The following is a 24000-nucleotide window of genomic DNA, read 5'->3' as shown; positions in this document are numbered from 1 at the left end:
CTATTCTGTGGTTGTCTCGTTTCTTAAATTTCTTTCTGTTCCTGCTTTTTGTCTTTCTTTTTTTAACAGTCGTCGCTTGGCAGGAGGAAAAAGAGATAAGCGCGGTAAATAGCTTTTGGAGAGAAACAGTCTCACTTCTGTGGGCATTGCCATTTCGCTAGTTTGCGCTAGTCAAACGAAAACACTAAGTTATGTTTAATTATTTTGATTGAATAACGACAATTTCACATAGTTCTTTTCTACACACTTCTAATGCTTGCAAAGTACCTGAATCAATGTTGGAAAAACAAATTCATTTTATTCGACTGCGCAGCCAGGCAAGCGCCACTCGGTGCAGCTCTTGATCGCATCGAACTGCTTTCGTCCGGTGCCTCTTTCGAGTTGAAACATGTGAGAACCTCTCGGTGCGACATCCAGAGAGTGAGGATCACCTTGCAGACACTCCCAAGTGCAGGTCTTGAATGGTAATAAAGTATGTACGGGCAACACGAGGAAGAGAATCTCCTTGGTTCTTCTCGACGCGATGTGCTTGACCCGAGTGACGAGCCGTCGTCCACATGTGCCACACCCATCGCGAGTTTCCTGCTCCAGTCGCGCTCCCGCCGCTGTGACGCACATGCATTGTCACAGTTCAACTTCGCTCTTCGTTGAGTTTCAGCACGTTTTTACCCCTTCAATTTGTCGGACATCTGGGGTGCGATTTTGCACGCGTTCCAAAGTCGAAATGAGGCGGTCCGTTCTCTACGTCACGATATAGGCGGTCCGTTCGGTTGCCTTCGTCCGATAGCAGACGACACGGAATGATTGACAGCAGATATCACGTCACAAATGACGTCATGGCGTTCGTCACGGTTCAAATTGATCAATCCTGTGCGTCTTGGTGGAACGGACCGCCTCCGTTCTATTTTGGAACGCGTACTAGATGGCACCCCTGATAACGCAGGCCGCGCTCACTTGGTGGATGTCTCGAGTTGGACACTTCAAGCGCATTTCTGCCGTCGCCGTGAGGTTCTGTATGAGTGAAAGCTTGTGAGGGTGAGCGGGCGAACGCGGTTCAATCTCGCGTGCGCGAGCGAGGAACGTGGCTCGGACGCGCGCTTTCTAGGTGGCGCGCGAGGCGGTGGGCGGGGCGAAGGGGGAGGCTGGAGGGGGGGGGCGGAGTTCTTCTCCGGTGGATGCGAGGGTATCTCTCTGTCCTCGCCCGCTGCTCCGTACGGAATGGACACAACCGCGGCGTCTACTACGGCGTTGGCCACGTTAATCGCGGACGCCACGCCGTAGTAGATGCCTTCTGGCGGACGCCGTAGGGACGCGTTGCCGCCGCTCGGGTGCCTTGAAAGCGGCCCGTGACGTGACTAAATTGCGCGCCCGCGCGCGCCTAATCTTCACACGGCTGGGATAACTGAAGGGCATGTTTATTTTTTTTTCTCACTGGGCTTACTTACTGACTGATCGACTAATTCGTTTCTACATCACAGCGCTGAAACGCGACATTAAAAACGGAACGCGCGCGACAGTTGCGTATCATGCCCTTGCATACTTATGCAAAGTATATATATGCGTGTGTGTGTGTGTGTGTGGCTATCGCATGCAGGAGTGGATTTGTACATTGCATTTATCACCAATACATCAGAACAGAATAACAAAACACGCACGAAAAGCTTGAAATGTGTTTGTTGCATGGGGCTTTCGAAATAAGGATCGGATTCCCCGTTTTATTTCTTCCCCTCGAATTTGCAGAAAATGGTGTCTATGCCATCGGTCGCGCCCAGAGAAAGTATAATAGGAGAGCGCTGTTAAGGCACGTACATTTGAAATGTGTAATACAACTTCCCGAGAGAAACAGCTTCGTTCACAAATTGGGCTGCTATCCCGCAAAATTCGGTCGAGCTTGCTCTTTCGATCGTTTTTTTTTTCTTTCTTTACCTTCATCTGCCTGATCTTTTGTTCTTGTTCTCCCCTTTCGCGTGTCATTATTCTTTCCACTCTTCCGCCCACATGTCGCGGTACCACCAGTCGTACGTTATTGCGTCTCTTTTTTACGCTGACGCTGGGCGTCGCTCGTCCGGTTGTTCCTCGTGCCCCGAAATTAGCGGGACGACGACATTTCGCCGAGCGGGGAAGCGCCCGTCCGCCATTGTCTGGTCCCATTAATCTCTCCGCCCATGCGGGCGGCAGCAAACCTTAGGCTGTACTCGTACCGATAGTGCCTTCTTCCCTCCCTCTCTTTCCCTTTCCCCCTGTAGGGTAGCAAACCGGACGTGCGTCTAGTTGACCTCCCTACCTTTCCTTCCTTTCCTTTTCATCCTCCTCCCATTATGACTGGGACCCGCGAGGGTTATCTGCGTCGTGGGTCTCGTGGGAAGACGCGCGGGCCTCGGCTCCGTCGGCTCCACGGAGGAAGGAAAGAGAAGGCAAGGACGGAGTGTCACGTGACAATTTTGAAGCTTGGTCAGAAACAAATATAAAAGAGAAGCTCACGGGAAATAAGCGCTCGCAATTTGGTAATCAAGCGGTAATTCCTAGCCGCCACGCTCGTGGGGAGCGTCGGTGGAGAGGAGAGCCGGGGGGGGGGGCGAGATGTGGATAGTGGCGAGGGGGGTGTAACTAAAAGCTACCGCCCACCAAATGTTGCATTGAAAGGTGCAGCAACCTTGGAGGACCTATTTCGCGAGAAATAGGGCCCGGAAGGTGGGGAGGCTTGCCTTCGCTATAGCTTTCTGACGTCATGCTCCCTCCTAGTCTATTTCGTTCCTCTATGCCGTGCTGCAACCCGTCATGGTGGCTTAGCGACTGTGGCCTTGCGCCGCTAAGCACGAGGTCGCGGGATCGAATCCCAGCCGCGGCGTCCGCATTTCGATGGGGGCGAAATGCGAGAACGCCCGTGTACCGTGCATTGGGTGCACCTTAAAGCACCGCACGCTGTCAAAATTAATCCGGGATCCCCCACTACAGCTTGCCTCTTAATTAGAGCGTTGTTTTGACACGAGAACCCCAGAAAAAAGAAAGCCACGCTCCTTGTCCACTTAGCCTTTTTTAGAACCGGCTATTGCATAATACCTAATTGTTCAGCTACAAATTAAAAAGAGCGATTGAAAACAAAGGTATATTGCTTTTGTATACATCGTCTTTGTTTACTGTTGTTGATATTCTCATTGTTGTCGTTGTAATTCTCACCGTCGTTCTTTCGACAAGGTCGGATAGGGTGGGGTGAGTGTGTTAAAAAAAATGCGGGTGCCCCACCGTGGCATCTAAAAACAAAGCTCTAAACAAGAGGGAAATACTGAAGGGTGTAAATAATTCGTACTTGTCATGCGGGTACTACGCGGTTCGTTTTGCGTATCGTAAGGTATGCGCAATTCTCACGAAATTTAAAATGGCACATATATATATATATATATATATATATATATATATATATATATATATATATATATATATATATATATATATATATATATATATATATATATATATATATATATATATATATATATATATGTACCCAGCATCTGTTAACACCACAGTGTTAGGTGTGCAAACTGCGATATGATTATGCGACACGCCTTCTAGTGCCGGTCTCTGGATTAATAATGAGCAGCTAGGATGCTTAAGCGTGCAGGCTATAAATGGTGCGCTGGCGTTGTTGCATTTTGATTAATGCAAACGTGTGCTTCGCGGCAGGGATTCAATCCCGTGACCTCGTGCTTAGCTGTGCCGTGCTAAAGCCACCATGCCAGCACGGTGGGTGGAGCGTTACAGTGTGAAGCTTTTATTTCAAAACGCTAAATGTTATAATACTAAAGTTAGAAATAAAACGCTGATCACAGCATTTGTCTACGGCAAATCTTCGACACATATTTTATTACTGCCATGTAAGAGAGAGTGAGGGAGAAAAACGCTTAATATTAAAAAAAAAGAAAACTTACATAGTATAAAAGAAAACCCCAGTGGTAGAGAATATTTACGCGAAAATGGAGCTAGGTTTCTGGGCCCACATATGCGTTCTTCTATATTGAGCCGCGTTTGCTTCTTATAGGAAAACGAATATTTACCTATCAGTGCTACTAAAAACAATTCTGAAGAGGAAGCTTTAGCTCGGGTGCTGCTATCTAAATACATGTAAAAGGAGAATTCGTTTTTCTCAGCAACCGCTGCACCTAAATTTGACGAGGCTTGTTGCAGTTAAAAGAAAAACTTAATGTTGTGAATGTTGGTATCGAATTTTTGATTTAGAGTGTCAATCTTTTATTAAAAATTGTAAGAATTGACAATTTTCAGAAAACGAAACTATCAAGTTTACAACTCTAACTCAATAATGAAAAATGATATCACAATTCTGTGAATTGCATCTGATAGTACATATAAAGCGAAAAAAAATTGGTATGTTACACATGAATAAAAAAATTTAGTAATAGGAAAATACTGCTTTTGTAGAACCGTTATACACAACGGAATATATTCACGTAAGATAAAATTGACGTATCGCATTTTTCCGCTTTGAATGATCTAATGGATACCGTTTACAGAACAGGTATATCTGTTCTTGATGCAGAGCTACTAATTTATAAACTTCATGCGTCAATATTTTTTTTCGCACTTTATAAGTTTTCAACATTCTTTTCACAAAATTCAGGCCTTAAATCGAAATTCCGCTTCCAACCGTCAGTATAATTTAACTTTCTTTCTCAAATTCAACGAATTTTGTTAAAATCGATCCATGGGTTATCTCGGAAAAGCGGTTTTGCGTTTTACATGTATTTGAATAGGCCGCGTCTGAGTTGGGCAGGAGCTAAAGCTTCCTCTTAATGCTGCTATCTGGTTTATCTTCTGCATTGATAGTTGCTAGTTGTAACTTCTAAGCAAGGTCCATCATAAACAGCGCTGAAAAAAGCGTGACGACGTATTCGTTCGTGTGAGTAATGGTCTTTCATTAGCCAGTTCAACATCGTAGCAGAAATCACGATTTCTTTTTGTTTTCAAGCTCAGCGTGATTGATACGTGGGTGACTGCTACAATTATTCAAGCTCAATGTGTTTCCAAGGCGGCTCGATGAAAACGCGTGGTATTGCCATGTAATGAATGTAGATTGTTACCTCAGTTTTCCTTTCTTGTTCCTCGACTTTCTTTCCGGTCTTCGATTGGCAACCGGAACCTGTCTCCAGGCCATTAGTTATAGCAAACATGTTTCTGCACATCCCCGTTCGAATAAATTGCGGAAGTACGCCTTGGCTGGTCCGCTGTTTGCGAAAGTGACAATTCATATCGGGAAACTGCAGACTCATGAAATATGCCGTCCGGACAAAGAAAGCTTATTGTAAACGCTTATTAATGGCTCTCTGTCCTTCATAACAGCGGCGCAGCTCCGGCCACGCGAAAACACCGTCGACGACGGACGAACGTAACGATGAAAAATCGGAGGCATCGCGTAACGTTTTGTTTCGTTCCGCGGCCATGCCCCAATTCGGCTTCGGGACGGACCATTAATCTCGATCGTGTCGTTGTGCGCCGCGCGAGATGGGACAGCCGGGAACCCTTGTTTCGACAAGCCGCGACGGGTGTCAAAGAAGCTGCCAGCGCGGTTTATATGTGGTTATTACGGCGCGGAAATACTCAAAACAAGATATTCCCTATAGCGGTGGGAAAATTTACGTATACCTCTCTGCTTCTGCCGCCGCACCTAGTTGCCAGCGAAACATTGTCCCGCCAGATGTGGCCGAACTGTTACACTTGAAGCCATCACTCTATGAGGTGTCCCAGCTAACGTTAGCCGAGCTGTCGTAAGGAAAAGGAAGGGAGAAAAATAAACGTGGTGCAAAATACGTTTATAAGGCCTACGCGTTGTTCAGTCGTCAGACCTGTCACGAACGAACACTGTATGCTTTGTAATTGTATGTTGCATCGCGTCTTTAAGAGCTTAGCTCTTAGGCGCCCGTTCCTGCGGTGAGTGTCGGTGTCGTACCTCGTAACCGAGCGAACGAGGAAAGCGAAAGGTGAGAGTGAATGTGGAGCGCAGCGGGAGATGGAAGACGCGGGAGGAGAAGAGAGCGCGAGGAGGGAAGCGCAGCAGGAGGGCGCCGCGGAACCATGAAGCGGAAAGCGGAGGAGGAGGCTATAGCGAAAGCGTTTGAAGCGTTTGCGGCGACGATAGCTACCAGATGGCGCCAGAGCGGCGCGCGCCGTCTGTATGGAAACAACCCCATATCACAGTACGTGGGAGTGCAGGCTACGCAACATAGAACACTCTGACACGAACACCACGAGGGAGCAGTGGGAGGCACCGCTGTCCAATTCGGCCCTCGACGACCAGCTCAATCTGATCCAGAGAGCTGAGAAGATGGCAAGAGCCAGCGGAGCCCTGGACTTTGGGGCCCCGACCGTTAGCGATTATTCCGATTGTTCTTTGAATGAAGTTTGTCTGTCTACCTACCCTTAGTTGTCATTTTATCTGCGCTATGACAACTAAGGGTAGGTAGACAGACAAACTGCGCAAATTTATCTGACAAACAGACAAATTTTATCTGCGCTAGGAAAAGGAAGACGAAGTGATTCTTTGATAGAACGCTTGTGCTTTTGTCTCCGCTTTTTCGCTTTGTTTCCCTGCATTTCTGGGAGCTGCCGCTCCCTCCTTGCGGTAATGGATGAAGAAATCTCCGCGGACTTTCCTGGTGTGCAGCCGTCAGGTCGGCTAGCGTCCAGGAAACGTGGAAGTGCGTCAAGCGATACCGACAGCGAGGCCACTGAGATATGTTCGGACAGCTACGACTCGTCGGATGATGACTTCCAGGTCGTGATGAGTAGATCAGCGAAAAGAAGACTACTGCAGGCATCTTCGTCGCCAAGTGCTTCTACCGTGAAGAGTGCACCGCTGCGCTGGCCGCACACTGTGCTCTTTATGCCCGTGGACCCGGCGACCAATTTGCGGCTCCTCAACAGGCAGGTCCTCTCTTCCTTACTCGAGAGAATCGCACCAAATGAGATTAAAGACGTGCGAATAAACCCGCGGAAAAATGTCCTGGCAGTTGATGTGCTACATCGTAGTGCCCTACAACACCTACGAAATATAACTGATATCGACAACGTAAAGGTGCGATCAATGATCCCTACAGGCGGCGATGGTACTGCGGGCGTCATTTATGACGTCGACGTTGCCATTCCTAATGACGACTTGCCAACGCTGATAAAGCCAACGACAGAAGGCAATTCCATTACAAGAATTTCCAGATTGGGAAACACACGCTGTGTGAAGATTATGTTTGAAGGAGACAGCCTTCCTTCCCACGTCAAAGTAGGACATGTCCGCCATCCAGTACGACCATTCGTACCGAAGCCCCTCCAGTGTTTCAAATGTTGCAAGATTGGCCACGTGAAGGGTGTCTGCGTGAACAGTGTAGTGTGCCCGCGGTGCTCTGAGTCCCATTCAGAAGACGCCTGCAGCACACATGTTCTAAAGTGCCCGAACTGCAGTGGTCCTCACAAGGCCTCATCAAAGGATTGCCCGCGGATTCGGAAGGAATTCACGATTCTAAAACGCATGGTGCGCGACAATTCGACGCATCGAGAGGCTGCTACCGCTGTTCGGCAACGTCGGCATCGACACCGAAAACGTTCAAGAAATTCCGCAACTGAAGATAGGTACACGCCAGCTACAGTCAGAAGAGCTGCCGCATCTCCGCACTGCGCCACCAAGACAGATACAAGGAAAGCGAACAAAGAGGAGAGCCTCGCCCGTCCTGAAGAATGGCCTGAGCTACCGAGGGCACACCTCCCTGCTAAGATACCTCAAAACGCACCGGCTTCAACGGCTTCTGCCACTGTTGAAGCGACGCTGGCTGATGATCTCCAGGTCATCAACATTCTGCGGTCGCTCATGAGTGCCATTCGCGGTATACTTACCAACATGAAGTCTTCGTCTGCGCAAAGCGCACTACAGGTGCTGGACACTTTGAGTCCAGTACTTGCAGCTCTTGGTTAAAATCATGGCTCTCCAGAAGCCGTCGTTTCGTGACGAAGTCCGAAACGCGTCGATATTTCAGTGGAACGCCAGAGGACTGAAGTCACGCATGTCGGACTTTCGACAGTTTGTGTTAACGAATAAGTTCCCAGTCATCGTCATCTGCGAGCCCCTATCAGATAACATCAGACTGTCCGGGTATGAATGTTTCATGTCCGCCACTCACGGAGAATGCAGCAAGATCATCGTATTCATGCGACGTGATCTTACGTATGTCCATCACCCAGTGTCGCCTGACCAAGAAAACCAATACGTCTGTCTGACAGTGAGGAAAGGCAAGCTCACTTTCACATTAATTGGAGCCTACATATCGCCCTCAAGTCGGTTGGACTGCGAGAGATTACGGCGAATCACCACAGCGACTCCGCAGCCTTTGGTGATTACTGGAGATTTTAATGCCCACCACCATCTCTGGGGAAGTTCTAAGATAAACTCGAGAGGCAGAAGATTAGTGTCATTTGCCTCCGAACAAGAACTATGCTTGTTAAATGATGGAAGCCCCACCTTTCTACGTGGAACTGCCTACTGTAGCTGCCTGGACCTGACCTTTGTTTCACGCTCCTTCACTAGAAAGGTCAGGTGGTTTCCGGATATTGAAACGCGGGGAAGTGACCACCTACCCACTTATCTTAGGGTTGAAGGGTTGACGGACTCCAGGTTAGCCGCCGTCACACAATGCATCGACTGGCCAATGTTCAAGTCAATTGTCGAAGACGGCTGTCGTGATGACTTGGCCACTAGCCTAGAGGACATCATAAAAGGTGCCCTAGAGGCTGCGAAACATTCACTTCCGAGAACGTCCACACGCACCGAATACGACATTGAGCTAGAGAAGCTTCGTGCAATTCGTCGTCGTGCAGAGCGAAGATACAGGCGCACGAAGTCTGTAAATGACTTGAGGTTGGCCAGAAGAACTCAAAAGAAAATTCAGCGTCGCATGGACAAACTTGCATCACAAAGATGGAAATCATTCTGCGAATCTTTGGATCCACGAAAACCATTGTCTCACATATGGAGAACTGTTCGTGGTCTCCGTGGAACCCCTCAGCAGCGCCACCCTTTTAAGTCTTTGGCCCTTCACCAACAATGCAGCGAGATTGACGTAGCGGAAGCTTTCTGCAGGAGGATTGCTGGCGAAACTAGTTGCGCTGGAACATCGACGCTCCGCCACTCACCGATTTCACGCGACTCCTGCATGGATAGTCCTTTCTCCATGGACGAGCTCGAAGCTGCACTGGCCTTGTGCAAGCGTTCATCTTCACCAGGCCCCGACGGTATAACCTACCGTGCCCTGTGTAATCTGGGTGATGAGGCTCGAAAAGTGCTCCTGCTCCTATTCAACAGCTCCTGGCGGACAGGTACGGTTCCCCAAGATTGGAAAACCAGTCGCATAATTCCACTGCTCAAGCCTGGCAAGTCGCCTGTAGACATTGCATCATACCGACCAATTGCGCTTGCCAGTTGCATCGGAAAACTAATGGAGAGGATGGTTCTAGCACGGCTAGAATGGTACCTCGAACATTACCAGGTATACCCAGATGCAGTGGCCGGTTTCAGGCGGGGCCGTTCTTCCATAGACAACGTTATCGACTTGGTGACTTACGTCGAGCACCAGAAGTCCTGCAAAAGATTATCTGCTGCCCTGTTTCTGGATGTTAAAGGAGCGTACGATAACGTAACGCACGAAGCGATTTTGAACGCGTTAGAGGCAGTAGGACTTGGCGGCAAAGTATATATTTGGATACGTAGCTATCTACATACGAGATCCTTTTTCGTACTTACCGAGGATGGCCCGACCTCCCAGCATTACAGTAACCGTGGGGTGCCTCAGGGCGGAGTACTCAGCCCAACGCTCTTCAGTCTAACACTCATTGGACTCACCGACATCCTGCCAGGCATTGTTAGGCTCTCCATCTATGCCGACGACATTTGCATTTGGACGTCGGCTGTGACGCGACTGCAGCTTCGCGCGCGGCTTCAAAAGTCAGCTACTTTGACATCATCCTACCTTCGAGAACAAGGACTTCATATATCATACGAGAAGTGCGCAGCGATGGCATTTACCAGGAAATCAATGTCGCCATACGTGATATCCGTCGACAGACACATGATCTCGTACAGCACGAGTCACAGATTTTTAGGGGTGGTCCTTGACAAAAATCTCTCCTGGACCCCTCATGTGAATTATGTGAAAAAACGCCTGACAGGAATTTGCCATATGTTTCAGTTCCTTGCAGGAAAGACCTGGGGAGTGCCAATACACTCTATGCTGCAACTGTACAGGGTCCTCTTTATTGGCTTCCTGCGATACAGCCTACCTGTCATGTCCAACACCTGCAGAACTAACCTGAACATAATCCAAAGCATCCAAGCCCAAGCACTCAAGATATGTCTCGGTCTACCGCGGAGTGCGTCAACGACTGAAGTTATTGCAGTGGCTCAAGATTTCACTATTAGAACGCACATTAGCATTGAAACAATGCGTGTGCACCTAAGACACTTCGCCCGGAACCCTGCCCACCACCTAGCAAGTCTCCCAGTAGATAGGCCCCACACGACATTCAGTGCGACTGTCTTCGCGCACCGTGACTCTTTTAGGTCAGGTTACACACCTGCGGCAAGGCCTTCTATTCCTCCATGGTGTATGCGCCGTACTCAAGTGAACCTTACAGTCCCAGGACTTCAGAAAAAGTCGGACTTGCCATCATCAGCGCTCAAGCAACTAACTTTATTTCTCTTGTACGAGAAATACAGCGACTGCACACACGTCTACACTGATGGATCAACTACATCAACCAGTTCCGGCGGCGCTGTAGTTATACCAGCAATGAGAATAACCAAGCGGTTCAAGACTTCCCATGTCACTACGTCTACAGCTGCAGAGCTCGCGGCTCTCCACGACGCGCTTCAAGTGATAAATACTGAAAGTCCTAGAAAATGGGCAGTCTTCTGCGATTCCAGGCCGGCCTTGCAATGTGTGCATTCATTTCTCCGACATGGAACTCACGATCAGCTCACGTGCGAAATCGCGGAACTTGTCCATCACTTAGGAGAAAAAGGCCATGATATCTCTTTTCAGTGGATACCAGGTCATTGCGGTATCATTGGTAATGAAGACGCCGATAAAGCAGCTCGGACGTCAAACCAAGAAGACCGCTGCGTCCCCATTCCGCTCTCAAGGACCGACGCCGCGAGACAACTTGGCATTCTGGCACGCACGATCTCCTTAGCAGAGTGGAATAATGTACATACAAGACGCACAAGACTGCACCGACTAAACCCATCACTTCAACTCAGACCTCCAGCCGGTGTGCACCGGCGTGAAGCGTCTCTTCTGTGTCGGTTATGGCTTGGAGTGGCCTTCACGAATGCCTACTCAGCACTAATTGGAATGGCTGATAGTCCTGCATGTGATGTTTGCGCATGCGAGGAGAACATTGACCACATATTGTGCCATTGTCCTCAATTTCAAGCCCAAAGACAGTATTTGTCCGACACATTGAGTAAACTAGACGATCGTCCTCTAAGTGAACAGACAATATTAGAGCACCATCCCGACCGATCATCGGCTCAGAAGGCAGTGAAGGCACTTTTGTGTTTTCTCAGAACTTCTGGTTTGCTCGAGCGACTTTAACTGAAGTGCTGTCCGTACGCGTACCTACACCTTCTCTCTCCCTTCTTTCTCTTCCCCTTCTCCCTTCCCCCAGTGTAGGGTAGCCAACCAGACTATTGACTGGTTAACATCCCTGCCTTCCTGTATTCTTCTCTCTCTCTTATCTGCGCTACGGAACACTGGAACGCTTTAACAGGTCATATTTTATCGCCTGCTGAATTCCTTTCATTAGTTGTTAGCCAGTCATTTTTTCATTGTATCTCGCTCTTTTCCAATCTTTGTGTCTTGTACTTCGTGCTCCTGCGATAGCCCTTCCGTCCTGCAGAACAGTGGAAATCAATCAATCAATCAATCAATCAATCAATCAATCAATCAATCAATCAATCAATAATTGCTGCTCACCCACCCGTCTTTTTTATCTTTTTTTTTCTTTTTGAAGGGCTCTGTGATCGGTAGCTGCTTCCTAGCGACCCATCGACGGCCTCTTCGGTTACCTTTCTTGAACACGCTTTTCGGCAACGATGGTGAGTGCGACATTAGTGTTTCCTTTCTGGCCCTAACGATGTGGCGTGCCCCGAATAGAATCCGGGGCCAACGTCTAGCTTCGGGGTGGGCGGTGTAGCGTGCCTAAAGGATCCGATCGCCGAAAAGTCGCGACACCCGGTTCTCTCTTGCTTTTCAGCTTCCGCAGTCAGGTGCCGGGAGTGGAGCCGAAGCACCACTCACGCGTCCGGTGCGTCACGCGAGGTGCAGAGAGAGAGAGAAGGGAAGAGGGAAAGGCAGGGAGGTTAACCAGACTGAGTGCAGTTTGCTACCCTACACGTGGGGAGGGGAATGGGGAGTGAAAGCGAGAGAGAGAGAGAACTTAGGTGTAGGATGTCTATAGCGGGGCGCTCAAGTCTGTTGCCTTCAGGTAGTGAAAAAGCGCTCGAACTGCTTTCTGCGCTAATGAACTGCGAGGCTAGGCTCCCAAGATCTTCGCCTCCGTAAATGGCCTGTCATCCAGTCTATTCAAGGCACACTGGAGAGTCTCACGTTGAATTAGCGTGGAGTTTTCGCTGCACCCTAATTGTGATGGGCTCGAAGGGCCGACGCTTTCGCGCGGTCTAAGCCGGCAGGGAAGAGGACTCGCCATTGCCGAATGAGACTCGCTCACTCACCGTAGGTTTGAGGGTCGCGCGTGACGCCTACGGCATCACTTTTCATCCCGAGAGGGCGTATGACCACGAACCGGCTGCTAAATTTTTGGGCACTGTTACGACTTTGTGGTCCCGTAGCGCTGGTCACCCGTTTCGTGACAGAGCGTTGGTAGCGAAGACTCCGAGTCAGGCGTCGGTGAGAATAACGAAAGGGATTTTATACATTATATACAGGTCATTATACAGGACAATATCGGATCGGCACTGGGGCCGAGAGCTCACAGCAAACGCGACTGTTCCCGCACGGCGACGTCCGGCGAAAACGCGTGACACATCTCACTCCAGTCGAGAGCGGCACTCGGCTCCCGGTGGGTCGGCGGATCCGGTTTTTCAGGCGGCCGCCTCGCCGAGAAACCATTGTCACTCAAACGGCCCAATACAAGGTCAGCACTCGACGGTCGTCCGAGAGGTCCAACCAGCGACCGCGCTGGCCACCCGGTTCAAAGTTCGCGCGCGCGGTGACCTCCAGGCAAAAGGAGGTGCGGCGCCGGGCTGTCGGGCACTTGGTGGCACGTTTGAACATGTTGCTCGCCGATGCTTCTCCGCAGGACACCGCTGCTTGACGGCTCAGCATCATGACTTGTCAAGGGAGAATTAGGGCGCTCGCAGGATAAATTCTGCATCTTGCAGATTCGGAATCCGCGCATGGGGTAATGGCACAACAGCACTTTCTGCGCAGCATTAGTTCAGTGTCGAGATATTTCGATATGTAGGGGGACTGATTGATAGGTAGCTGGACGTCGTGGTGTATATATAGATATCTAAATGAATAATTTCTTACATAGATTTGATTAGTTGAGATAGATAGATAGATAGATAGATAGATAGATAGATAGATAGATAGATAGATAGATAGATAGATAGATAGATAGATAGATAGATAGATAGATAGATAGATAGATATCACTTTTTAGCTTGTTTGGGGGAAGAGAACGAATAGAATTTGGCGATTGGCCGATATACCATTTGAATGTTATACAAAGCCGGCATTAGGTAACAGTTACAAGTGATGCAGTAATAGAAACTTTCGTAATCGGAGATAACAACAAGACTTATGATGAACTTGCTTGTTTGTTGCCACATTGACTAAATTCTGAATAACAGAAAGAGAACGAGGCGAATATCTCAAATGCTTAAATTCGGTAAAGCTAGGTCAACTTTCTTCGGAACTTGCAGTGAGACGAAGGCGTCGATTTCAACCATTGAAGAACTGAAGATAGGTTACGTCAGTGTTACTGCTTTTATTCGTGCGCCGACACAGGCAGCAGCTTGCGAAACGTGTGTGATCTCTGAAATGGCTAAAACGAGAAGGCGGGAAAGTTTAGCAGATGTACGACCTAAGTTGCCTCCTTCCTTCCAACGTGTAACATCTTCTCCCTGAGAGACGTTGTGCATTTTTCGTGTTTATCGTGTTTGTTTTCTTTGCTTTACTATTTGACTGGGAAGAAAAGTGAGTTTCCCCGCCAACGTTGGAGATCAAAGTTCAGACGATATGCATGAAATTCTTTCACGGGATATTTCTATACGATGGAGTCATCTTGCAATGTGTATGACATAAGAGGGCATATGTTTCTCAGACCTAGTATTTTCTTTTTTATCTACTCTCTACGTTGGTTCAGCCTAGCCGTTTTGTAACGTATCTCTTGGGTTCTCTTGTTCCCCTGAAGGAAAACTTTTCCTTACAACTTTGGAGATAAAAATTTAAGCAATAGGTGTCGGGTCCTTGACGCGGTGTCTATGGTTGATCCCTCATCTTTCTAACGTTCACTTTGGAGGCTCTTTCAGCGTAAGCTTGTGGGGCGCGTCCTTTTTCGTTAGGGCGAAAGCAAGTGCGCTTTTGTGTTTAAAGCGCTTGTTGCTTTCACCACCCTTTAAAGATCGGTTCTAGGAATAGTTCAATTTCTCTATTGGCGACCATATGCGTGACGGAGTGACTCCATTTTTTGAACAGATTTATCTTTAAAAAAAAAAGGCGTTCGCATTCTTCAGGCACTCCACGCTCATTCCAAGGTCTGTCTGTCTGTCTGTCTGTGTCACTCCGTGGTCCTTGGTCGAATGGTTAGCACATCGGGCTGCTATTCTGAGGTAACGTGCTTCGAAACTAACCATCAGATCAACTTGGGCAACTGAGTTGTGCTAACGTGTACATAGATGCCGCTGAACGAACTTGTTTCACACCGACACGCGCTGCTGTAGACGCACTATTGAATAAGCACTGTGGTACGCGGAAACAGTTCGACGCCGACTTCGAGAACTGGGTATGTGCCACTGAGAGTGCGCCGCCCTACAGTGACGAAAAAAAAAACGATCCCATGAATCTCTCCGATGCTGAGCTGAATCGAACCCACGCCTCAAGGATTGTAACCCGATGGATTTGCACGCTGCGCCACAAATGCACTAAGCGCGTGCCACGTTTTCAAAGGGCGCCTGTTTCGCCAACGCCTTTCGCGAGCGGCGCCATTAATGTGCTAGGCGTGTGCCTCTCTTCGGTGAACTTCTCGGCAACTTTGGTCACTGAACTTGTACTGCTGAGTGTTGGGCAAGCAAGGGAACAATCAGCGTTCGCATGGACCGGCGCGCCACGTTTCTGGTCTCGGAGGCCACGCGCGGTTTTCTCGGCAGTGCCACCAGATGGCGGAACATCTCAAGAAAGAGGCCCGAGAGAGAAGCCCACTTGCCGCACGAGGCGTTTCTCCGCGTTCGCACGCATTTGCTCGCCACGCATTTCGGAGGCCAGGCGCAATCATCACGTTGCGGCGGCGCTAGATGGCGCCGAGTGTTTTATGCGAAGCATATTACGAGAGCTCAACCCAGCTCCTCAGGCGCGGCGGTGTCGCCATGAAACCACGTGACACCGTGACGTCACGACAGAGGCGAAGTGGCTTTGGCTCAACTCTTGCAAGACGGGCTGGGTGGGAATCGAACCAGGGTCTCCGGAGTGTGGGACGGAGACGCTACCACTGAGCCACGAGCACGATGCTTCAACGCGGTACAAAAGCGTCTCTAGTGAATGCGGTGTTGCCTTAGAAACGAGCTGTTTCTAAGGCGTGCGTCTCTTGCTCAGGCGCACATTTCGTTGCCGCGCCGAACGCTGCTTTGGTCGACGCTCACCGCGTCCAATGCGGGGCGCGTAGTCGCTGCCCTGTAGCCCATTGTCTTACACCCCTTGGCGGGTCGACGGGAACGCTGTCGCGTTCCACTCTTGAAGGCGATGCAGTAATGCATGAGTTGTTTCTTCGTCTAGCCGAACCAAATATAGCCAAGCAACAGCAGTTCACCAGGCTAAACTGTGGTTCAACAACTAAAATAAAGGCTAGTATGCTTCGCATCCTGGGCTTAACCTTACCTAAGCCACAGCCATTTTTTTTAGGGAAGCGCGAAAGAGGAATCCAGCTGTTGTACGCGCCTCATACCTGACTCGTTTTCGACGGTGGCAATACGTTGTGTCGCAATATTGATTCAATGCTAACGCATTACCGTCGACAGTCACCGCGAGGTGGGGTCTGCCGCAATTTTTTTCTTAAGTGTATTCGTTAACTAGTTGGAAGGAGATGAGCCTGTCTACATTGCGGCTGTTTGCGCTTTGCGTTCTTATTTCGAAAGTGTCGATTTCATTAGGAACAGATAATCCTGCAGAGCGAGGTTTCTCCCCGGTAAATCATTTTCATACGCAGCCCAGTAATTAGGAATGTTTTCCTTATCTGTCCCGTAGAATTTATATTATCTTTTTTTTTTGTAATGACTATCAGACTTGCAGGGTGGGGCAGCGGCAATGCCTTTCTGATGCTGAGCGCTAGGTCGTCGGTTATGTTCCCGATGACGGAGGGGTCTCATTTCGATCGCGATGACATGCACTGACGCATCTGTGCTTGCATTTCAATGAATGAATGAATGAATGAATGAATCAATCAATCAATCAATCAATAAACTCAATAGTCAATTAATTAATCAATTAATAATTATTCAACTAAATAATTTGTTATTTAATTATTTCATTACTCATATTGCCGCTTTCGGTATGAATCGCGCTTGTATGCAGAGAGAGAGAGAGAGAGAGAGAGATGCAAATGAGAGAAAGGCAGGGAGGTTAACCAGACTTAAACCTCCGGTTTGCTACCCTGCACTAGGGGAAGGGAAAGGGGAAGTAAAGACGGAAAGAAGAGCGTGACAAAAATAAAAGCTTGAGAAAAAAATATGAAAAGGGATGAAATGGGGTCATTATAGAGTGACTGAGCCACTGGCTTCAGGATGTGCTAGCGTCGCGTAGCGGTAGCTGCTGCAGCTTCAGTAGAGAGTTTTAGTTTAGGGGACGTAAGCGGCTCGCGCATGCAAGAACTGCGCATGCGCAGTACCGTCACCCCTAGTTCTTGCGTACACAAGCCGCTTCCGTCACCCAAACTAAAGCTCTCTAGCATATATAGGTTACGAGGTCGTGCAAGGTGCGTATACGGTAGTCTTATTGAGCCGTCGGCCTGTACCACTCCGTAGAGCTTCCTACCAAAGATTACTGGAGGGAACGCTGCCACTGCAGTCGTTTTACTACCATGGGAATGGTAGTTACTACGTGGATTTGTCTAAATCTTGGCGTTTGTGGCTTTGATATTTCGGTGGTAATAGGACCAGGGGCGCCATCCAGTTCATTCTCAAATTCCTCCACATTCTCAACTCCGTGATGGCGCCATTTTTGACCAATCAGAAAGGCCGTGGCATCCTTTTAGGCCAATCAGAGCTGAAAGGAGGGCGAACTCGACAGTTTCGCGGAATTTGACGGTGTTCAGAATAGAAGCCCCTGGGACTTCTGCGTAAGCGCCCCAATTACGTCACACTTTGCGAAGTGACGCACGCTTATGCGTTCCCTAGCATGTCTGACGCACTATTTCTTTAGTCGCGAATTCGAGCCGAGAAAATCTCCTTGATTCGAACAGAAGGAAGTGTAGTACATTTGCTTGTCTTTCATAAGCGACTCCCATTCCATACACCGCAACTATGCGCCCTTCCCTTCCCCACACCCCCCACCACCACCTTTTCTTTTCGATATCCAGGCTGTCGTCGGCAGCCATAATGATGCCGATGTGACAGCCTCTTGTGACGATGTCAAGTTATGTAGTAACCTTCGGGTCTTTCTTTTCTTTTTCGCTTCTTAGGGCAGGTCAACCGCGCCACGGTGTTCACGTGGCCGGCCCTCGATCTGCCCGGCGGTCAGCGGCTTGTTTAATCATAGGGCGTGAACGATGATGACCCTGTGGTATTGTATGTATTGCCCGACTCTTCGGGTTTTCTTGATTTCCGTTCCCCGGGGGATCACAGCACGTCTGTGCTGATATCCCGTGACATCGACTGTGCGGGTGACGTTGATTTGCTCGCGGTAGCTTCATCAGCCTTCTCACTGTCAGTGTTCCTCTTGTTTTCTTTTTTTTTACTCAGTTTTGTTTCTCCATCGTTTACTCCTTCTTTCCGCCTTTACTTCCGGACCGGCATTTAGATTTTCCCAACGTGAGAATGATCCAAGCGTCTTGTGCCGTTGGCCACCCTGCCAGTACAGGATAGCCAACGGGAGATAATGTCTGGTTAACCTCCCTATCTTTCCCTTGCCTCCCCCCTCTCTCTCTCTCTCTCTCTCCGTCTCTCTCTCTCTCTATATATATATATATATACATATATATATATATATATATATATATATATATATATATATATATATATATATATATATATATATAGTGGGCGGTGTTTACGTCCAACCTCTGGCTTCCTGACGCAGCTGGTTTTGTAGCAGAGCCTAACTGAAAGTTGACACATATTTACTGCATCGGTAAATTTATTCTCTGAATACTCCTCCAGTTGCCCTCGCATTTCACAGCGTTTGACGAATGCTCTGCTAAGCCAACTCGGTCTCTTAACTGCAGGTGTGAGCGTAGGAAGGGGCAGCAGGTAATGCTTTGTAGTGTCTACGTATGTTCCCTTTGCCTACGTTGGCGCCCACGTTCCCATGAGATCCACACGAACCACGGATAAAACAGATCAGTTTCGGAGTGTGACGATCATGGCGTAGCACGTCACACGCGACTGGTCGTTTCATGGCAAACTGGTAGTGCTAGTAATATCGGTAAAGACCACTTTAAATCTGTAATATAAGGTAACCCGGTCTGGCAGCACTGAGAGCACTTCATTGTCGCAGCTGAAAGCTCCCTTATGCTCGCACTCGGCATTAGTGGCCGCCTGACACATTATCTTTAGCTTGGCTTGAGCGCTTTGAAAGGACCGCTCAAATGTGCCGGAATGCTATGCAGCGTCAACTCTTGTGTGCATCTCTACGGACCGCAGGTGTGATTTTTATCTAATTCGTACACACAAAACTGAAACTGTCGAGTGCGCTTGAAACTCCCGCACAGCCAAGTCTGGAGTGCGGTTCTTTAATTACCAATTTGCACTGGCGGCTTTACTTCGGAACACCCTGGTCCGTATACTCAAGCACGGGGCAGTATTACCGGAGCATGACACTGCACAATGTAGGCTCGGGGACTGGCGGGTCACACTTGTCTTCCAGCACTGCTCCGTGCTACTCGGCGATGCGGCTTGGCTCGCTTTTTTCCGACTTTCCCCGCTATTGCCTCAACATTATTGGCGGCGCTTCAAAGCTTTTTGGCCAAACCTCGCGCTGGAAGCTGCTCTCTCGCCCCCCGTTCCTCCTCTTCTACTTTACGCCCTTGCCTCTCATCTTTCAGTTGCACCGTTAGTGTGCTTTATCTCTCCTCTGGGATTCCACCTGGCATCGCCTTTCGCCGACATGGAATTGAGAAAAATGGAGCCCTCTCCGAGCGAACGTTCTTGTCTGTCGGCCCTCCCTTTCCACCGGCGTACTTTGCGTTTTTATGCGAAGCATATTACGAGAGCTCAACCCAGCTCCTCAGGCGCGGTGTAAAGCCCCTACATCCACGCGCCACAGCCGACCAAGCTAAGTACCGCCAACCTACCCTCCTCCTCCACGCTCCTCTCCCACTCACCCCATCAGCTTCCGGCGTCAAGCGGAACTTACGTAGCTTCAGCTTCCTGTTCCGAGTGGAAGTGACGCTATGTTTTTAGCGTTGTTTACTTTCGCGTCTACGGAGAGCATACGGAGAGGCTTTAATTGCACCAGCTGCGGTTGAAACAGTTAATGCGATTCCATCCAAGAACCACCGCCTATTGTAATCGGCGATCTGGTCGTGTTCGCTGCTTCGCGTCAACCTGCGACGGGTTGTGACTCGAGAGACAACGTAGTGGAATGCAGTGCCTGGGTGCTTGGAGACCGCTCCCGTTTTTCGTGCATTTGGAAAATAGCGACCGCAAACTACTACTTCAGCGGAATACAACAGCTTGTCCCCTTTGAATTTTTCTTGTTTTGAAGCATACATCCCCTTCAGCCAGCACGTACGGAGGGACTTTAGTGATGGAGTTCGCGACGCCAATTTGTACGGCAGACGCATAGAGTTTATGCTGTTGATTCTGATGTTGAACTTGTCTCGTACGGCAGATCGAAGGTAACGAACGTCCCAAGTGCGTGCACTGCGTGAAGAACTGCAATGACGTGAAGCTATGAAATATAACAAGTTCAAATTTGCGTGGAAGGCATTCAGTGACATGGTGAAAGCAAGTGTGCTTTTCTTGTGCGATATGCGCGGAGGTGTGCAGTGAATTGGTGCGTGCGCGCGTGTTGTAACGCGTGCAAAGGTGTACGGCGAATTGTGTTAGTGTTGTGACGCGAGCAGATGTGTACGGCGAATTATGTTCGTGTGTTGTGCCCCAGCCCATGGCTCTCCGCACTTTGTCAGAGAAAGGGGACGACAGGCAAAGCGTGCGGGCGCAGCGTACGCAAACAAGCACGTAGATGCACACGAATGACGCTTGGTGGAATGGCTAGAGCGAGCTACTCAAATTAGCACCGGTTGCTAAGCACGGGCGTCTCACCATCGTCTGCAATCACAGTGGAAATTCTCGCAGCGCAACTCCGGGAAGCGTAAACGCCGGAACCGGAAATCTTAAAACCGGACATGCCGGAACCGGAAACGCCGGAAGCGGAAATGCCGGAACCGGATTTGGTGTGAGGGGAAAAGGCGGTTGGCGGTACTTAAGAGAGCGGCGGTGGCGCGCGGATGGAGGGGCTTTAGCGGTGGTGTCGCCTTCAATACCACGTGACACCGTGACGTCACGACAGAGGAGAAACGGGGCTCCAACTCGCGCCGTCGCTCGCGGCATAGAGAAAGAAAAAAAAGTGCTCGCGGCGCCGCGGCGGTATATAAGCAGCTGCGCCTGCCTCTGCTAGACACTCACGAGGTGAGATGCCTCCTGGTGACAGAGCTCCTCGTTGGAATGAGAAGCGAAGGTTGCGGCATGCTACAGAGACTGTTTCTAGGTGGCTTTGCTACGGCGCAGCGACTACGCGCCCCGCATCGGACGCGGTGAGCGTCGAGCAACGCAGCGTTCGGCGCGACAACGAAATGTGCGCCTGAGCAAGCGCCGCACGCCCGAGCCGACGCCGAAGACACCGGCTTTTCTGTGACACGAGCTCCTTAACGCTGTCGCGTTAAAATAAAGGCTAGTATGCTTCGCATCCTGGGCTTAACCTTAGCTAAGCCACAGCCAGTTTTTTTTTTGTCTATCTCTATCTATCTCTCGCTATCTTGTCACCTGTTTTAGTCCTCCAGGGGCGTTGGGGCACGTCTCTTCTAGATATTCTCACTCTTTTCTGTTGGATAAGCCGTCCCTTTATTCTAAAATGTTTACGTGCACATGTACACAGGACATCGAAGCGACGGAGAGAGAAAGCTGGGACATTATTCGGAACAAACGTATACATTGGTCCGGGCATAGCCAATGCAACAAAACGTTGCACCACGTAGAAATCCTGGCAAATACGTAATGAACGAGAAGAAGGGGAACCGATTTACCCGATTTTTATTCATCATATTAATCATAAGAAGCCAATGAACAGGCAACATAGAGAAAGTTACTTGTACTTAGTGAATGAACAAAAGAAGTAAGTTCAAGGAAATTAAAGTGGATGAAAAGACAATTGGCCGCAGGTGGGACACGAACCCACGTCTTCGCATTACGCGTGCGGTGCTCTTACCAACCGAGCCACCGCGGCGGCATTTTCACAAACACCTTCTGTGGTATTTGTGTTTTACTACTAGAACTAACCCTGAGAGTGTTAGCCAGCCCCACTACTCACAAGCCTTGGCGACGGATGTGGAACATGCTATCTCCGGCAGGCGTCACGAGTACGTGATCTATTTGGGTGACGGCGACTGTTAAGTAAATCGACACGTGCTACCTGAAGGCATCAATGTTGCTGAATTCGAGACCTTCGTAATGTAATGAACGAGAAGAAGTGGTAGCGAGGTGCCCAATTTTTTATTAATCATGTCATAAGAAGCCAACAAGCAAAGACGTGGCTTCGTAACCCACCTCCGGCTAATATTTTTTTCATCCGCTTTCGCTTCCATTAACTTATAGTTTCTTTAATTCAATTAGTAAGTACAAGTAATTTCCCCTGTGTTGTCCTTGGTGTATTCGTTTGTCGGCTTCTTGTGATATGGCACATACGTAGGGGCCCAAGCTAGTAGACGACTTAAGTCACTGTGTGGGCGTCAGAGCGGGACTGGCCGCTCGAGGCACTTTCCGTGTATTCGCGGGCTTCTTCCAAGCGTCGGAAAAACGCTGTTATGAAGCAGGTACTGAGAAACACAAAGCTGTATCGTGAGTTTCTCATGTTGCTCTACAATTTTCTCCTCGACACTTTTTATCTAATCATAATAATTGAGAAGTCGATTGATTAATTAATACTAATTATCGAATTAAGTGGAATTAAAAAAAATATTCTGAGTATCTCCAAGCGACGGCAAACAACATTACCTCGGTTCTGTCCAGCTATGCAGCATACGCATAGCTTTAAAGTTTGGGCTTAAGTTAAGTAAAACACCCCGTATTAGTGTTCACAATCTGGAAGGCAGTTTAATTTCACTGGCGCCGCTCTTTAGGGAGGCGTAATGGCGACTGTGCGATGTCATTACAGGCTCCACACGACGCGGTAAAGCTGTTTTAGGGGGCCAGAAATTTCGGCGAACCCGCGTATATTCGCGCCCGCGTCGAGCTAGAACGCCGTGATTGAAGTTCAAGCACAGCGCTTAAACCTCGTTATCGCTGTGAGTGCTTCACCCTTCGGGCGAGACTAGCCATTTTCTCTATAACTTTGCATGTGAGTGTATAGTAGGGCGAGCCTCTTCCCGGAGTGTGACTTCAAAACCAGCTGCGTCGGCACTTTGTGCGTCGTGAAAATCCAATTGTTTCAGGTAGTACGGATATAGAGCATCCACCGCGCAGTATGTTACATTTGAGACGCGAGTGGATGCCTCACGAGAGGCTCGCAAAAGTAAAAATTTTTGATACCGAAACGAAAAAGATTGCTGTTACTGACGCTTGTCGGAAGTGAGAAATAATAGGTGGTGTCAAAGAACCCAACGCCCATGACGTGTTTCCCGCTCCCGAAATCGCTTCCGCCGCATGTAGCCGGCAAAAGCACAGCCTTCGAGACCTGCATCTGTTTACTCTGAGGGCGCCACAACTGGAGCATGGATCTTGACGCCACCTATTCAGAACGCGCAGCTCCTCAGTGAGACCTCTGAGATTAGGTGTGCCCCGCGCAGTGCGGCCCACGGCGCGTTGAAGATCCTGCGAAGTCACGTGCTGGGATTGACGTCATACGCGTTGACTACCAGGTGTAAGCGTCGCGTGCGGAGGTGCTGTTTAAAAACTGTTAATTCAAAGGAACTAGGCGACTTCAAGCCCCCGGTTTTTTCCATATTACTTCGAATGTATCCAGTGTTCATTTCTGACCAATATAGCAAGAGGCAAATTTTTTCGCAGTCGGTCCTTAAGAGCTCTACTTATGGGCTTTGTTTTTGACCAGCTTTGTTTGTGAACACTTTGTTTTGTGAACAAGAAGTTCGGTGTCAGTCGAGCATCGTTTTTTTTTTTTTTCGTCGACGTCACTTCCAGTGGACTACACTTTCTCGTCGACCTCGGTGCTGCTTTCAGACGTTACCGATTTCTCTTTTTCTTCCATCGTGCCTCTCTGGGCGCACCGGCATTCTTCCTACACACTCAAGCAATGTCACAACGAACAAAGATTGGGA

General features: G+C 49.0%; 1 protein-coding gene and 1 non-coding gene across 3 annotated transcripts in view; one reads left to right on the top strand and one right to left on the bottom strand.

Moving 5' to 3' along the window:
- LOC135917978 (tyrosine-protein phosphatase Lar-like) overlaps positions 1 to 24000 on the top strand; it is a 691474-nt gene that overhangs the window by 281695 nt on the left and 385779 nt on the right. The window lies entirely within an intron of this gene.
- On the bottom strand, positions 21881 to 21953 carry TRNAT-CGU (transfer RNA threonine (anticodon CGU)). Its single transcript has one exon. It is a non-coding gene; the product is annotated as a tRNA-Thr (tRNA).

Source organism: Dermacentor albipictus, chromosome 9, assembly GCF_038994185.2.
Source record: "Dermacentor albipictus isolate Rhodes 1998 colony chromosome 9, USDA_Dalb.pri_finalv2, whole genome shotgun sequence".
Lineage (NCBI taxonomy): Eukaryota > Metazoa > Arthropoda > Arachnida > Ixodida > Ixodidae > Dermacentor > Dermacentor albipictus.
Note: the sequence above shows the minus strand (reverse complement) of the source record. Positions and strands in the feature narration are given on the sequence as shown.